Here is a 16767-nt window from a genome sequence, read left to right on the forward strand (position 1 = left end):
CTCCCCCGGCCTGACTCACCTGAAACCGCATCTGTGATGGGAGCAACATTTTCCCTCAAAAATCAGCATATTTTCAATTAACCTTTGAGATTTTCATCCTGTATAACTATAGGTAAGTGTGTGTGTGTGTTAGTCGCTCAGTTGTGTCTGACTCTTTGGGACCCTACGGACTGTAGCCCTTCAGGCTCCTCTGTCCATGGTTCTCCAGGCAAGAATACTGGAGTGGGTTGCTATTTCCTTCTCTAGGGAATCTTCCCAATTCAGGGATTGAACCCAGGTCTCCTGCATTGCAGGCAGATTCTTTACCATCTGAGCTACCAGGGAAGCCTGACTGTGGGTAAACATTAAAAAAATTCAGACTAACAGCATGATGAATGCAATTGTTTCTAGTCTGATCCTTGGCTTAACAGAAGTTGTTTGAACATGAATATTTTTTCTTTTAAATTAAGATTTTCAAAATGGAAACAAAGTACAAAAATAACTAATCTTGTTCAGGAACTTCTAACAAATATTCCTCAGGAACATGTGCAATTTTTCTTACTGTATTAATGACACTTTTCATCAGTGTCTGGCTCTCCCTTTATTTTTATACATGAGACAGTAAGATACGGTTTAAATAAGAGATGTTCTTAGAAGAGAACCCTCAAGTAAAATTTAAAAGAACAAGGACAAAAGCATCCTTGGTTGAGGTTACTGGCTCCTGAGCACTGAATATGCACAACGTAGGGGAGCAGAAGGAATCGATGCGCAGAGCTGCAACTCACTGTGGAGGCCTGACATTCCACCCAACTCGAATTGAGATGCTGGAGGCACGTATGTCCAGACATCATGAGGGACAGTCTGTGTAACGAAAGTGAGGGATCCATTTTTCTGATACTGAGCGTTGAGGTGGTCTAAGACTGTTCACTGAAAGCTCCACACTTGGAGCGGAAGCCCCCTAATACTGAGGTGGGAGGACAGGTGTCTAGAACTCTGGCCCAACTGCAGACCAGAGGTGTGTGTTTTCACTGAACATAGAAATAGCTTTTAAACCTCAAGACATATGATCTACATGCTGCTCGTGGTCATCCAGGAAATAGCGACTGTGTTGTGCTGTGGTTTCAGTGTGTTTTTTTTGAAAATCATTCCTTCGGTAAGTAAGTTGTTGGACGCCTAAAATGGATCAAGACCACACACATGCTGAGTGTAAACTCCACAGACTTGGACAATGACAGACAAGCGACACAATAATCACACTCAAGACAGTGAATATGTTAACCAGACAGCAGACGAGACAGAGAATGAAGAAAACCAAAAGAACACCAAGGAGAAAATTCCTTGAGGTGTTGTTTTCTCTGAGATCCCGCAAATAAACAAAAGAATGAGAATAAAAACTGCCAGTTAACAAAAGAGCTCACAAAAAAAGATCAGAAACATGAGGGAGGGATTGTTTAGAGACGCGAATGCGCAAGGCAGTGTATCTGAACGCAGTGAACGCTTCTGAACAAGAACCTCTTTCTCTTAGCTTTCTTCCTGTCTTTTGTTGCAAGGCTCTTAATTAGAGGGCAAATACAGAGAAGAAACACTGCCTGCAGATTAATACCACCAAAGCCTTTTCTGCCAGGGGTCTGCTGAGACGCAGTCACACTCAGATGCTGTGCACCAGCTGCTTTGTCCACACAGCTGGCGACTCTACCTGACTCGTCACTCCTGCCAACCCCACTCAAAGCTGCTCCCTTGCCTGGCTGTCAATGGCGGCCCTGACGGCTGAGCAGACTCTGGTTTCCTGCTTTCTCTTGGTCACCATCACTGAACAAGTAGGTCAATCAAACTAACACTTTTTCTCTGCAATGTAAAAAGAGCACAGTGATGGAGCATACAGGTTTCTGGCCACAGAGACCTGGATTCAAACCCAAGGAGGGCGGTTGACTGGTTGCCTGGGGGCACATCCCTGGACCCTCTGCCTCAGTTTCTCCCGGGAGAGGATGTGGTGATCCTCCCACAGGCATGGACTGAGATGAGGACCAGGTGTGAAGCCAGCCCACTGCCTGGTGGCCCTGGCATGTCTCCACAGCAGAGTGCATGCCAGGTTGGGAAGGGCCCCCTGATTGGACTTGGGGACACAGGTCCACAGGTCTCAGCTTCTGGTGACTCGCAGTTTACGGGGGACAGACAAGTACACCAACACTGGCAGTGCCACGTGCTGAGACCAACACCAGGGGTGTTTGCACAGGTGTAGGGCTGGGCTGGTCATAGGGAGGTCTCAGCACAGAGCAGGTTCTGGATAAGTGCTCAGCCCAGCCCTGCCCCCACTGCTCCAGCAGGCATCACTCAAGTAAAGTGACCTCAAGAGACCTGCTACTTGAGGAAACACTGGGGCAGCACCCCCCACCTTGGGGTAACACTAGAACCACCTGCTGTGAGCAGGCTTCCATGCACTCACGTGTCCTGGAAACTCAAAAGGCATTTGTGGTAAGGGAGGACTTCGTCTGCCCCTTTTGATCTGGTTATAAGATTGAGGATGCTTGTCTGGGCTTGTTTTATATCCCTCAGAAGTTTTGAGGTAAAAATTGTTGTGAATCCCCAGACTCAATCCAGCTAATGGCAAATGCTTAGTCAGCAAGAGGTGAGCAGTCTCTACCCAGTTGGATGTGTTAAACCACTGAAACTCACTGTGAAGGGTATGAGTGCCTGTGCACCCCTCTTCCCAAGCGAGTCCTCTAATTCTGGAGGATGACCTTCCCCAGGGCCCAGGGTTCTCTGTCCTCGAACCTGATGGACAGGTGTTGGTGAGGGCCCACCCATATGCCTGCTCCAGGACACAGAGCCCGCGCTGGGCGGCAGGCGAGGGGACCTGCTCTCAGGGAGCCTGCAGTGTATGGTGGGGATGGTCACACAGGGTCAGAAGGGCAGCTGCCTAAACGCCCAAGGGGGAAGGAACAGGGGTGAGAGCATCTCCAGCCTGCAAGTGTCATAAGCACCAGTGAGCGGGGGGAGAGCAAGGATGGGAAGATGCTCAGAGCACAGGGTGGGTCTTCCAGTCAGAAAGAGAAACAGCTCTTGCAAAGGCTCAAGACTCCTGTGAACCATTTTGGGGGGAGCTTTTTTTTTGAACTAAAGAAATAAACCTTTTTTTGAACTAAAAAGTTATTACTGCAGAATTTTTGCAAATGTGGAAAAGCACAATCTATTTTTAGCAGATACCAAATACAAATTCATAATTAAATCATCTTCCAAATAAATAGCCACAGAGCCCAAGTCAGGAAATTTAATGCTTCCATTGTCCTCCACCTGAATTATATAATCCCATAGCTCAAATGCCATTACAGCTAACTGCAAGCTTTGGAAAATTCTCAAGCTTGGGTGTAAAGCAGAAAGTGCTAACCTAAGATTGCATGCATGCGTACTCAGTTGTATCCAAACTCTTTGTGACCCCATGGTCTGTAGCCCATCAGGCTGCTCTGTCCATGGGATTTCCTAGGCAAGAATGCTGGAATGGGTTGCCATCTCCTTCCAGGGGGTCTTCTGACTCAAGGATCAAACCTGAGTCTCCTGTGTCTCCCACACTGGCACGTTACCACTGCGCCACCTGGGAAGCTCAACTTAAGGCTACTAATTCCTTGAGCTGAACACAATCATTTCAGTTTGGCATGAGTCCCATTGGGTTTTTCTTTCATAAAGTCACCCAAGAAAATTTCAAACACCAAATGTAAATATCTTTCAGGTATTTTTGTTATGGATTCGTTTTTATTACTTTTTTAAATCAAAGATCTTGTATCTTATGATGTTGCTTATTTTCTGGTCATTATGAAAGGAAATTGATCAAGAGTCTGTTTCACCAGGTTTATCTGCCTAAAGAAAATGTCTCAACAAAAGACTAATCTCTTCCTCATCTCATCACGACACCTATGGCTCCCTTTCACAAGCCGACAAGCCATGCTCCCATCTCCTGTCTCAACCCATCTTGATTTAGTTCCCTTTGGTCTATGCATTGGGAATAAAGGGCAAAATAAAGTAGCTACAGGTGGGTGCTGCAGAACTACTGGGGTCAAACTGACCTGGTGTGTGTCAGTAATTTTTGTCATATACACCCCAAACTAATTTTGAACCGTGTATTCCCACCTACCGGAGAAGGCAATGGCACCCTACTCCAGTACTCTTGCCTGGAAAATCCCATGGACAGAGGAGCCTGGTAGGTTGCAGTCCATGAGGTCGCTAAGAGTCGGACACGAGTGAGTGACTTCCCTTTCACTTTTCACTTTGATACACTGGAGAAGGAAATGGCAACCCACTCCAGTGTTCTTGCCTGGAGAATCCCAGGGATGGGGAAGCCTGGTGGGCTCCCGTCTATGGGGTCGCACAGAGTCGGACATGACTGAAGTGACTTAGCAGCAGCAGCAGCAGCATGCCCACCTACTCTTTAACTGACATTTGAAAATATCCATCATGAGTTCAACTAGTTACAACAGATGTGACTTCATTGTAATTATTATTTAAATATGTTTAATTATTTTACAAAACATAATAAAAGGCATCTGAACATGATAGTGTCTTGATGTCCAGAACCCGGCATGTAAATTGGATGAGCAGTTCTCCCTTTAAGAGGTAGCTTCTAGAGCACAGCTCTTCTTTCTGGAATTTACTCCCCTCTCCCACACCACAAGAATCTCACCTCATCCTCAATGAATGTACTTTGTGCTTGAGAGCTTTCCTACTGATTAAATAAAATATATATATAAATTAAAATGCAATTTTTATTTCCTCTCTCAACAGAAGGTGGTGATTTTTTTCCTTTACCGGGAAGTGAGCATTGTAATCATGAACAGGAACGAGCCAATAAAAATTACATGAGTATTTTAGAAATGTTGACATTTCTTAAACAAAAAGGCAAAGTGACATTAGAAATGCATCTGTAATGACTCAGATTAGGCTTTTTTCAACTAATTCCTTAAAAGTGACTGGATACTTAGTACTAGAGCAAGGCAGGGTTTGCTATTAATACAGTTCACATTTTTCATTCTTATCACTATGCTATGCTAAGTCACTTCAGTCATGTCTGACTCTGTGCGACTCCATAGACGGCAGCCCACCAGGCTCCCCCATCCCTGGAATTCTCCAGGCAAGAACGCTGGAGTGGGTTGCCATTTCCTTCTCCAATGCATGAAAGTGAAAAGTGAAAGTGAAGTCGCATATCACTATTAACACATTATAAATCAGAGATGTATTATTAGATATTTTGTTATCCAAATGTTATTGACTAGAGATGTGTCAATATCACTTATTAACAAATCGCTGACCACAGGTATTAGTTTCTGCAAAAATGCCCCAGGTCAATAATGACTTAAGAAACTGAAAAACTTACTCACATGAGTAAGTTGAAGCGAATTAAGTTTTGCTATAGTGACATCCCTCCGCTCAGTTTTTAAAACTTTGACTCTATTACACATCACTTGATCTGCCACAAAATTTATGTTCAATGACATATTAATCGACAGTTTGCTCAGACCCTTTATCCATTTGGTTGGAAAGAAAACTTGGAAACCACCTGACATTCAACAGGACTATCCACCTGCTCAGGCCTCCAGCAGGAAGGCTGTGGGTGCTTCTGTCAGGCAACAGGGTAAGGTCCGCCCTCCTCAGGGAACCACATGCAAGTGAGCTTCCTGGTGGATGGCAGCTTGGCATGTCTTTTGTGGTGGGGAGAAGAGCATCCAGCAGAGGGGAGCTGGGAGGACCCCCGCCCAGGTGCTGCCTGCTGTGAGCTCTCAGGTACTTCAGTTCTAGGAAAGAATGCCTGTGGACACATAGCATCTGGGTACAGATTCCCTTGGAAAGCTTTATGGTCTCCCAGGGCAACATATTCCCAGGTCAAATCCGCCAACACACACAGAAGAGGTGAGTCAGTTTATGGACGGGAGGGGAACACGTGGAACCTGCCATGGGAAGACAGACAGGGGGCATTCTTCTACCTGGAGGAGATGGAAAGGGGCCAGCACCTGAGTCTTGAAACAAGCAGAGGAGGGGCAGGCAGAGGAGGACAGTGAGACTAGAGGATGAGCGGAGTCAGACACACAGGCAGAGTGGGAGGCGGTGTGTACTGGGTGGCTGGGCTGTGCGCTGTGTCTTACATGGCTTACGTGGCTGTGTTAGCACCCGCATGCAGATGTCAGCAGGGGGCGCGGCAGACGGCTGGCCCCAGTTCTGGCTACCTTCTTCTCCTGTTATCTATTCTTTCACTACAGTTTCCTCAAGGTGAAGTTTACCTATTTATTCCTCTATGAATTGACAGTCTCTTTCCCTGGATGGGCACCATTTAGTATTTTATATTTGGAAAAGAATATAAAAAAGAATGTGTATATCTATCTATCTATATATATGTATAACTGAATCACTTTGCTATACAGTGGAAAATAACACATTATAAATAAACTATACTTCAATAAATACTTATTATATAAAAAACATTTTGTATTAACAGTTTAGTCCAAAAGCCCCACAGACCTAGGATCCTCAACTATATTGATGAAGATAACAATGCAGCCAGTTCAACACAGAGCAGTACATGAATACATATGTTTTTCAAGAAGGCAGGATAATAAAGATCTTGAAATCATTTGTAGATCTAAAATTGACCTGAATTCTTTGAAGAGTCATGTAATGTACTCTTGGCTTCAATCAATCTGTACTTCTCCAAAGCCTGAACCATAACCCTAATCCTAGAATCCTAATGTGCCAGTTAGAGACACAGAGAAGGTCCCCGGTTTTCCCGTAAGAGAGGGCTGCTCTCAGATTGCCCTTCTCTGAAAGCCTACAGAGGCGCCAGCGGTGTCTTCTGTCTTTCCGCACCGCCCCTTCCCTGACTGTGCCATATGAGTTCCTCCTTCCTGGAGCTAACCTTGTTTGCAACAGCTGGGAAGGTCTAACTGCCCCTCACAACTCCTGGCTGCTGGGTTGGTGTGTGAGATGAACCCAAACCTGGCCAATCAAGCATTGTGCAAGATGGGCATGTGTCTCAAGCTGGACCAATCAAGGCCTTTCTCAGGGCCCTCCTGCCACAGCTACTGGGCAAGTGGCCTCACTGGGCTGGAACCCATGGAGGGGGAGGAGGCCTGGATTACTTACAGCCATCTGGACCGGCACATGGGGAGGGCTTGTCCACAGACAGACAGGAGCACAGGCCTAGGACAGCGTTTGGGCTTGGGGACCCTGCTGTGACCACAATAAGGATGTATTTCCTAAAATTCCCAGTTAGGTAAGCAAAAGAAATTTCAAAAAAACCCACTTGTTTGTAACTAGTTCAAAATACATTTCTTGGAATTAAATAGTCTTGTCTAATAAATGTCTAAACTGCCCTGAATTTTGCATGAATACATAGATACACACACACACACAGTTCATATTATGGTGTTTCCATTACAGGAACTTTAATTTTAAACTATGTATATTAACTGTGACAGCTGCACAGCATGTTTCCCTTTCCTGGATTTATTTTTCAGTATTCAGATTACAGCTTCTAGTAATTCTAATTTTGGAATAATCCAGTTTAGGATCTAGTTTACTTTCTAAGGCCTCTGGTATCTGAAGACTGTCTTCACTTAATCCTTCACTATCAATATGGCTAAACTGAAGTAAGTTCATATCAAAACCCTCAAGACCACATTCTTAGCACCACTGTTTCCTGGCATCTTGTCTCACAAATGAGAACACATGTGCCAGCAGGATTCTTGCTGACTGTATACAGCCTTATCTCCAGAAGCTAGTAAGATTCTCCTCTTCATCCACGAATACTCAAGATTTCACCAAAAAAAGTGTGTCTAAAAGCCTATGACTCTATGCCTGCATGCCTTCAGTTGTGTCCGACTCTTTGGGACCCTTTGGACTGAAGCCCACCAGTCTCCTCTGTCCATGGGATTCTCCAGGCAAGAACACCGGAGTGGGTTGCCATTTCCTCCTTCAGGGGATTTTCCCAGGCAGGGATCAAACCTGCCTCTCTTTTGTCTCCTGCATTGGCAGGCAGATTCTTTTATCAGTAGGGCCATGTGGGAAGCCTATATGTCTCTAAGGATGGGTATTAACTTCTAAAAACTTTTAGATGCTCTTTTTTCATGTGTTTTTCAATACAGCCTGCTCTTGTTTTACGTATATAATAATCCATTAAAATTTTCTGAAGCAATAACTACAAATACATATTTTAAAGTTCTACTCTATTGCCTAAAGTCATTCTGCGTTTTTTTGAAGTTGGTTCCTCTGATCAGTTTGTGGTCCTTTTCCAAAACATTGAAAAAATTTTTATTTAGTAATTCTTGACTGGTTTCCTGTGCTAATCTTTTGTACACGTGGCCATCACTGGTGTCTTAGGATAGAGCAGACAGCTTTCTAGAGGATTGGGCTGAGCAGAGTCCCACAGGGCAAGAAGGAAGTCACTCTTTGGGGAGGACTCCATCTGGACGGGGTGGCTGGTTCCTCGCAGTAGCCACAACACTGACCTTGGCTGATGATTCTCAGACTCAATTCAGCCATACTGAGACTAAAGTTTCATTTTGTTTTCATGTGCCTGTTGTAGCAAATAGCTAAAAAGAACTCCTCCTCCACAGTGATGTCATGGCTTTTAGAATAGCCTGGGATACTAGACTGTTGGCTAACAACAATCAGATATTACAGTTCAACCTTGATATTTGAAACCATAAGGATAGTTGGGTTTAGATATTCTGCAATGTCCACATGAGTAATATTTACCTAATTCCTGATTTATCTAGTGTCCTTTGTAGTATGAAAATAATTATTCATATTTTGCAAATTATAAAAGAAGCCCCAGCCAACAAATGATTTCACGTATCCCTGAGGGTATGTGTTATTACAGACACACACTTTGCCAGGCCCATGAACAGGATAAGTCCATTTAAAATCAAACAAAACCATGTATTAAAGCAAAAGTCAAACCAAGGTTCTTGCACCAAGAAAATCTGAGATGACTTTTGCTGAGAATACCTACATTTAAATGTTTTAAAATTTTTTATTCCATGTTCTATGGAACAAGTCTTGGTTGCATTTGTTCAGAGATTTTTATATATTATATAATATTTTTGATAAAAAGACTCAGCCCTCTTTTGCATGTGTAATTCTGGGGCCTCACCTCTGGGATGAGGATGGTAGTTCCTGCTATCAGGAACGAAGCTGGTGCTTCAGTGTGCGTCATCAAAACAGAAACCCTGTCCCAGGTTGTCTAGGACACTCAAGATGGGAAACGCATTTGATCAGCAGCTCAGAAAAGGTGAAGTTCAGGGACTGGCCAAGTTGCCAAACTGAGTCGACTATGAGTCAGGCCTGGTATGAAGCACAGGTGAGTCGCCTGCCTTCTTGACAGGCGGTCTAAGAAAAATACCATCTGCTGCTCTGCTAGATTCTCCCAAGCTCTATTACTTTGTCATCAGAACCCCAGAGAACAAAGCATGTGGCCTGCTTTGGCTTAGTTTTCTGTAAAGCGCTGTTCAGCCATTGCCAGTGAAGTTGACATGAAAATGACCAAATGAAGAACGTTTTGCATCTGATGGAGAAACTATCATAGTACTCAGTGTCTTTTAAAAAAGCATCCCTTTTAATTTGTCCTAAAGTTTAGATCTTTCTTTCCCTCCTTTTGGAGAAGGCAATGGCAACCCACTCCAGTGCTCTTGCCTGGAGAATCCCAGGGACGGGGGAGCCTAGTGGGCTCCCGTCTATGGGGTTGCACAGAGTTGGACACAACTGAAGTGACTTAGCATGTATTCCCTCCTTTTGATTAAATGAATGCCTTACTATTTGGTCGAGTGTCCACCTGCCTGGCTTTTCTGCCTGATGCCCAGGAAGGTCAGGAGCAAAGTTAGTCTTTTTTAGAACTTTTGCATGGATTCTCCCCAGTACTTCAGTTTTCATCACAAGTATCCCTAAGTTCTCTGGTGTTTACTCTTAAGCACTTTAGGAAATAAGGATTTTTAAAATAGCATATATCTACATGTATGTATATATATATACACACATATATTCATATGTATATATGTGATATACACACATATGTTTATGTAATATAAAATAAACAATATATTTCCTATTATTTTGAATGTTTAAAATAAACAGTATCAGGGAGGTGGCCAACAGTGTGGAGTATGAAGACCTTAGGCTTACCTCTCTCAATGGGCACACCAAAACTGCAAGAACCTAGAGCAACTATCTGTAAGAACAACCTTCAGACAACTAGAAGAAATTTTCCATGACTGGAGGCACAGAGAAGGCTCCACAATGAGATGGGCAGAAGGGGTGGGCATACAGTAAACTCAGAGCCACACCACTAGGTTGGTGACTCACAAATGGGAAGAATATCACGATTCATGGACGGAGGGTCTGAGCCCCACTCTGGGCTCCCTGCCTAGGGGTCCTGCCCCAAGACAAGCACCCAGAACGTCCGGGTGCTTTGTTAAAACAGCAGCCCAGTCACCCCTCTCCCTAAGGACCTTCTAAATCAGTGGTCCGGGCTTGGGGCTGAAACGGCATTTCTCACATGCTCCCAGGTGATGCTGAAGCTGCTGGCCCAGGCCCACACTAGGGGAAGTGCTTCCCCAAACGCCTCACCAGGGCACATGGCCAGCTTGCTGTCTGCCTTACTCGGCTAAGCCTCAGTGAAGGACAATTTGAATTCAAACCTATTCATCACCTCCTGAGACCAAACCCCCTTCATTCCTTTTTTCTGAAGACAGTGACTTCTCTAACAAGGGTCCTGGAGTTACTGAACAGACCACTCTTGAAAAGTCACATTCAATGCTTGTGCTCAAAACACCAGAGTTTCCCTCCCTTTTTAAACTATTAGAGTCTACTTTCTGTCTCAACGTTCTTCCCATGTCCCATTTCATGGGAAGTCACCACCACAGGATGTCCGCAACAGAGTTCAAAGTGACATTTTCCTCAAGACAGCAGAATGAACATAATAGTTGTGGAAATTATATTGGAATGTAGCCAGTCAATTGGTGAAGTGGTAAAGAATCTGCCTGCCAATGCAGGAGACATGAGATCAGTTTGATCCCTGGGTCAGGAAGATGCCCTGGAGAAGGAAATGGCAACCCACTTCAGTATTCTTGCCTGGGAAATCCCATGGACAGAGGAGCCTGGGGGTCTACAGTCCATGGGGTTGCATAGAGTCAGACATGACTGAGCGATTGAGCGTGCACACACATATTAGAATAGTCTCAGAAACAGCGAGTGAGGAAGTGGCACAAAACATCCCAGATGGCTGTAAAATACGCCTGAGATGAGAAGGAAAGAACTCACATTGGGGGAGGGGGAGGAGCAGGAAGGACTCCCAGGTTCTGCTTTGAGGCAGGAGGCGTCTCACATGCAGAGTCCAGGGAAGTGGGTCTGGAGATGCCAGGACACAGATGCAAAGCAGCAACGGCGAGAGGCTAACAGGCAGTGAGGCCAGGGGTCTCCAATGGAGGAAGTAGGCTGCAAGTGTCAGACATTTTTATCTCTCTTTTAAGTGGCAGGAGGAAACAAACTAGTGATATATTTTTCCCCTTCTCTACACAAATTTAAAAAGAGGTCTCTCTTAAAACACTGTGTTGCCATAATGACACATGGATCCTCCTGAACTTAACTTTTCTCAAATTTAGAGTTAACTGATGCATTTTTCTTACAGAAATGTTTGTCTTAAGCTATGTTAATGTGCTGTGCATTTACCTCAAACTCTGTCTTCAAGTCGGTTCCCCTAAAGGCTCAGAACTGACTTGAAAACCAGTATGTTATCCTCATACATGGTTCTCCTAATCCATGTAGACGGAACTATTTGTATGGTAGTCTGCCTTTATACAAGACTCAAGTCAATTGTTTTATGGCCCGGGATGACTCGCCCGGTGCCAAGATTATTTCAAAATGCATCTTGCAGGTGAGGGGCCTGGTGCCATTCTCTGAGTTTTGAGACATTCCTTTCTTTCATTAACAGACTGCTAGTAACTATATAACATCCAGCTAAAGACTAGCAGGCGGGTATAATCTCTGCCCCCTTCTGATGTCTATGTCAGAAGCTTTCTCTATCTCCTTTATACTTACATAAAACTATTACACAAAAGCTCTGAGCAATCAAGCCTTGTCTCTGGCCCCGGATTGAATTCTTCTCCTCTGGAGGCCAAGAATCTCGGTGTGTTTTGTGGTTCAGAAACAATCTTTCAACGGGACCCACAGGTCACTGTGTCCAAACATTCTCCCAAAGCTAGAAGCTGCCACCTCCAAGAGTCATCTGGGGAGCAGAGGGCCTTGCAATGACGGAAAGAAAGTCTGAATCTCCAGGGCTACATTCCCTGCATTTGCACCTTGGCCCCAAACCCCAACAGCCTAGCCAAACAAGGTGGTTATATTTGCCTCATTATTTGTATAAACTGCCTGATGTTTGAATAGCACAGATGTGAAGATGGCATCTTCAAAATGTCATCTGGGTCTGGACTAATGTATAAAACATATTTTTATTTATCAATTTTTAAATTTTTAGATCTATTTACTTATTATTGGAGTACAGTGGATTTACAAGGTTGTGTTAGCTTTAGGTTTACAGCAAAGTGATTCAGATACACACACACACACACACACACACGTATATTCTATTTCAGATTCTTTTCTCTTATAGGATATTATAAAATCTTTAGTATAGCTTATGTTATACAGGAGGTCCTTGTTGTTTATCTATTTTATATATAGCAGTATGTGTATGCTAATCTCAAATTCCTAATTTATCCCTCCCCCTTTGGCAACCATGTTTGTTTTCTATGTCTAAAACAGAGAATATTTCTGTTTTATAAATAAGTTCATTTGTACCATGTTCTAGATTCCACAAAAAACCGATGCCATATGGTATTTGTCTTCCTCTGCCTGACTTACTTCACTTAGTATGACAATCTCTAGGTCCGTCTGTGTTGCTGCAAATGGCATTATTTCATTTTTCATGGCCGAGTAATATTCCGTTGTGTATATATATCATATCTTCGTTATTCATCCATCTATGGACACTTGGGTTGCTTCCACGTCTTGGCTATTGTAAACAGTGCGGCAGTGAACAATGGGGGTGCATGTGTTTTTTCAAATGAGAGTTTTCTCCAGATATACGCCTAGAAGTGGGATTGTAGGGTCGTATGGTAACTTCATTTTTAGTTTTATAATGAACCTCCATACGGTTCTCTATAGCGGCTGCATTAATGTTTTTAAACATTGAAGAGACACTCTAATAGGTGCTGGTTTGAAAATATATTCTGCATGGAAGGTTTACAACTCACGAAACGCTCATGCGCCATCTGAAGTGTGTGGGAAAAGCTAAGTGACTGATAACGACTTGTGCGTGTGCTCTTCTGCACACGCACACACACAGCAGAGCCACTGCCTCAAAGCCACTCAGACACAGCACAGAGCAGGGAGCACACAAACAATTCCAAGTGACACCATGGTTTTCCTCTGAGCCTCCTTGCCAGCTCCGCCTGCCTTGGAAATGGCATCTGCTCATAACAAGAGTAAGGTCATCGTCAGAGCCTGTCCTTCTGGGAAACTTGCTGCATTGTTTACAGCCTTGTCCAAAGCCAACAAGCCACACAGACGGTAAACAAAACCTTGCACACACAGACCTCCTGTCTAATTCACAATTATTCAGTGTTACTGTTAATCACGTAGTCGTGTCCGACTCTTTTGTGACCCCATGGACTGTAGCCTGCCAGGCTCCTCTGTCCATGGGATTTCCCAGGCAAGAATATTAGAGTGGGTTACCATTCCTTTCTCCAGAGGATCTTCCCAACTCAAAGATCAAACCTGGGTCTCCTGCATTGCAAGCAGACTCTTTACTACCTGAGCCACTGGGGAAGGCCCACTCACAATTATGGTGACCCCAAAATAATTTTGCTTTATGGACTATAAAGCACTCATCTCAGCCGAACCTGCCAGGACCCAAAATAACCTCCCAGGAGATGCTGGGCTTCAGCCTCAGTTTTCTGCTTTTGCCCCAGAGTCTGCCTTGGGTTCCGCCCCCTGCACAGTAAAGCACCTCTTCCTCTACTCCTGGAAGGAGGGGGTCCACACCCACCTCGTGCACCCCATGTGGTTTTAGAGACCCCACTCTCGGTTGCACTTTACCTAAGTTTTCCTATTAGGATTCTTTTGAATTTTAAAATAAAGTTTATTTTCTTTTTCCTTGTTATAGGAAGTCTGAGAACACAAGCAATGATTAGAAAGTAATCATTCATACTTAGAATTCCTAGCCTTTATTTTAAGATGCTTTTAGGATGAACATATAACAAAACCGCTTAAATACATGAGGAAAATGAGATGCACACCCCACTGACACACACATGTCCTCACCTCATGCTTGCAGGAAGTTTCTCCTGCATCTATGTTCCAATTTAAATAATTAGGGGGCTGATTCAACCATGGCCTTGAGGAAATTGGTGCCTAGAGGCCCTAACTTTCTCCTCTGTACATGGGGCTCAGAAACGTCATCCCTCACTCAAGGAGCCAGCAGGAGATGGCATGTGACAGTGGAGGTCAAGTCTGAGGACAGGGCCTGGCACACACTCAGGGCTCAGCAGTTGTAGCAGTTACAATGAGCTTGTGTTACTTTGACTCATCTCAGTCTCCAGGCAGATCATTTCCAGGTGTGGTCTCTCCAAAGCTGGCAGGTCTAAGAACAGCCTCCATCACACGGGGGTTTCAGTAGGTGAAGTCTGAAGACTCTGGAGGCCTTCTCCAAGGATGGTGTGTCTGCAGCCCCAGGCCCAGACATGTGGGAGCAGCGAGGGGGCCCTGAGCAGGGGGCTCCCAGGAGGGAGGCCCAGGAAGCAGGGGACATGGAAATCATTTGCTGATCGAAAAAGATGCTGGAGGTGATGAGGTGGGAAGACTGGGGAAGGGTCACTGATCCAGTCAAATGGTCCTCAGGCGCCCCCACACCAGGCTCAGTGTCCCCGGCTGCTTGGGGCCTCGACGGGGTCCTCTCACTTCTCTGAGTGACGTGACCTTGGGGACAGTCCGCCCTCCGGGTCTCAGTTCCTAAACGGAGGGCAGGACACCAGCCCCAGCAGCTGACAGGTGAAGGGGTTCCTGGGATTCTAGCATTTCTGGTCCACAATATGACATCCCCTGTGGTCCATCCCCTTCCTCATTTGTTCACTGGTTTCCCAAGGACGGAGTCCCCTAAGGTATCAAATGAATCCTTCTTGGTGCATTTTCTGAGCTGGTTCTCTCTAGGGTTGGTGAAAAATGGAGAGTGAATTCTTTTCCCTGTAAGGCATGAGTTCTTCCAACTTTTTTATCCTTCCAGACCTGGCGACTCTGTTTTGCCCGTGGCGGGCACATACTAAATGATCCGCACGTGGGTTTTCATCCTGAACTGCTGCTGTCCGCTAGGCTAAGACAGGCATGCTGACATACTTCGGGGATGTATATTTCATCAGGGTTTAGCAGTAATGTGTGCTAAGTTGCTTCAGTCGTATCTGATTCTGTGAGACCCTATGGACTGTAGCCTGCCAGTCTCTGTCCATGGGGATTCTCCAGGCAAGAATACTGGCGTGGGTTGCCATTTCAGGATCGAATCCACATCTCTTATGTCTCCTGCATTGGCGGCGGATTCTTTACCATTAGCACCACCTGGGAAGCCCAGGGTTAAACAGTAAGGAGTGCAATAGTCCCAAGGCTCATTACTTTTCCCTTGCTTTGAAATTGTTCTGAAAGGACACACATTTAGCAACAGCCTCTTCATTAATTTAAGTCTTTGCAATTAGGTTCCCCAGTGAGCAGCTCTGCTGGGTGGATGCAACTGGAAGAGAGGAGCCAGTGCCACTGTTTGCAGCAGCTCAGCCCAGTTTGTCTCTCTGGTGCCCACGAGAGGTGGCGGGCCACATAGACACAAGGCCACTGGCATGAAGGCATGCTTGTCTCTCTGAAGTCTCCTTGCGCCTCTGCTCTGGCATTCTGAGTCACAGTGTTACTGAGGGGCAATGGCTTAAGTCAGAGCCTTGGAGTGCAGGTCGTGGCTGCCTGCTGAGACTTGGAGAGAAGCTGTCAGTCAGCACAGTGATTTCTCTGGAGTGGCTGATGAGCCACTGTTCCAAGCGCTTCCGCTAGACTAGGCCAGTGAGAAGGCAGCCACACGGGCTCCTGTGATGCCAGAGTGACACCGCAGACTGTTTCCTTCTGGGTTTCTTCATCAGCTGCAGGCACAGCTCATCGTGTCCTGTGAGGCAGCTCTGAGCCTGGCTGGCACCGGGGGTCTGTGCACACCTATCATGACCCAGCTCTGCCATCTTGAAGGACCCAGGCCCAGGCTTACCTCTCAGGAAGCACGGGACACTAGTGGAAAGCTCTGGGCACCTGCAGAGGTACCCCAATGTTGTTTGCACTCACCCCTGTCTGCCCAGGCTGCAAGAGACTCAGCAGCTGTTTTAAGATGGGCAGAGAGGACATGCCACCCTGCAGAGCCCCCTGACAGGGCAGGACACTTCACTCGTGAGCTATAAAAGGGCACAGTGTAAAAAGCCTTTTCATTAAACGTAGAAGCTTTTGCACAGCAAAGGAAACTATGGACACAATGAAAAGACAACCAACAGAATGGGAGGAGGTATTTGCAAATGAAATGAGCAATAAGGGATTAATATCCAACATGTATTGGACATATCATTTGCAAATACCTCCTCCCATTCTGTTGGTTGTCTTTTCATTGTGTCCATAGTTTCCTTTGCTGTGCAAAAGTTTCTACGTTTAATGAAAAGGCTTTTTACAATAAGACCTGGGTTGGGA

The 16767-nt window shown here is 45.2% G+C and overlaps 1 protein-coding gene across 9 annotated transcripts in view; it reads right to left on the reverse strand.

Moving 5' to 3' along the window:
- COBL (cordon-bleu WH2 repeat protein) overlaps positions 1-16767 on the reverse strand; it is a 296069-nt gene that overhangs the window by 37238 nt on the left and 242064 nt on the right. The window lies entirely within an intron of this gene.

Source organism: Bos grunniens, chromosome 4, assembly GCF_055505025.1.
Source record: "Bos grunniens cultivar Pamir isolate PY7600 chromosome 4, Bosgru_T2T1.0, whole genome shotgun sequence".
NCBI classification, from domain to species: domain Eukaryota; kingdom Metazoa; phylum Chordata; class Mammalia; order Artiodactyla; family Bovidae; genus Bos; species Bos grunniens.